The sequence below is a fragment of the Colobus angolensis genome, unplaced genomic scaffold, assembly GCF_000951035.1.
Source record: "Colobus angolensis palliatus isolate OR3802 unplaced genomic scaffold, Cang.pa_1.0 Scaffold106, whole genome shotgun sequence".
Classification (NCBI taxonomy): domain Eukaryota; kingdom Metazoa; phylum Chordata; class Mammalia; order Primates; family Cercopithecidae; genus Colobus; species Colobus angolensis.
Window position 1 is genome coordinate 2,962,036 of NW_012111586.1, and position 1,560 is coordinate 2,963,595.

The window sequence follows — 1,560 nt, forward strand, 5'->3', positions numbered from 1 at the left end:
GCCTATAAATTCTTATACACAATTCTTGTAACAAACATTTTCCTGCTCCTTACCCTAATTATCCTACTTTCCCCAAACCATACCTTAGCCATGCTTTCTTTTGCCTCCATGATTTGGTATGTATTCTCCATCTTTGCAGAAGATGGAGTAAAATTATATGAATAATCCTAACTTCCTACTCCTACTTATTTCTCAGGACTTACCCCAGGATACACTTCCTCTAGGAATCCTTCACTGACAACAGTGAAGTCTGTGCTCCCTCAACACTTGGTATCTACCTCGATTGGATAACTTAACATACAGTAAAGAAACAGACTATTTACTTTCTCTCTCTCTCACTAGACTGAATTTCAGTAGAGCAGAGATTTATCTTCACATCCTTAGCACTTAGCATTATGCCTGACACAGACTAAATGTCCAAAAAATAGTTGTTGAATAAACAAATAAATAAATAAATTAGGTCAAATTAAGGCATCTGCCTAGGTGTAAAAAATGCCATGCTTGTAATGTCTGGGGTCACTTTATTTAATAAAAATAAACACCCAGGGAAGAGAAAGGGAGTATAGTTAAAAAAAAAAAAAAGATTCCAGTCATAGATGCCTGGTCGTCGTCTTTCTTCTAACTCTGTGTTGCTTTGCTTTGACTGCCTTGTAGGTTTTTATTTTTATTTTTAGAGACAGGGTCTTGCTGTGGCTGGAGACAGCCGCTTGTCTAGGCTGGAGTGCAGTGGTGCAATCATTGCTCACTGTAGCCTCTATCTCCTGGGCTCAAGTGATCCTCCTGCCTCAGCCTCCTGTAGCTGGGACTGCAGGCATGCACCACTATACCTGGCTAATTTTTTTTTTTTTTTAAATTTTTAGTAGAGACAAGATCTCACTATGTTGCTCAGGCTGGTCTTGGACTCCTGAGGTCAAGCAACCCCCCTGCCTTGGCCTCCCAAAGTGCTGGGATTACAGGTATGAGTCACCATACCTGGCTGCCTTATAGTTTTAAGGAAAATTATTATCATGGGATCTAGATACCCCAGAAGCAATTTATCCAATAAGTCATGGTGTACCATTCTGGGTTTCTATTCTTTTGGGAAAAGTGCAATAGAAGAGTCAGAGACTTGGGAATCCCACACCCATACCATACACAAGCTAATTAATGTATACAATGAGGATGAAGAATAAAGTAAAAGGTACTTTCACGGTTTAACTTTCTGAAATTCTCAAGTTCTACGAAAGTCCTCAAGGAATAGATTGTAGCAAATGTGGGTGTGACTGTAGCAAATATGATTTGTGGTACCAGTGTTTCACTTGAACTCCACATCTTAATATTTCTTTCTTTTGATCTAACCAATTTGAAGAGTTGCAATCTCCTGTTCACTCCCTTGGTTTATAAATTCCTTTCATCATTCATATACTCCATATTATTTAATCTTCACAACTACCTTCTGAGGTAGATGTACTACCCTAATGTTTATAGTTGAGTCAACTTGTACTGATGGAGCCAGGATACAAATAACTTAAAAGTCTGAATAAGTGTATCTTCTAAACTGTTATCAATCCCTAGTATATA

The 1,560-nt window shown here is 38.2% G+C and overlaps 1 protein-coding gene across 1 annotated transcript in view; it reads right to left on the bottom strand.

Annotated features, from left to right (window-relative positions):
• The window catches only part of EIF2B3 (eukaryotic translation initiation factor 2B, subunit 3 gamma, 58kDa), a 142,799-nt gene that overhangs the window by 24,637 nt on the left and 116,602 nt on the right, over positions 1-1,560 (bottom strand). The window lies entirely within an intron of this gene.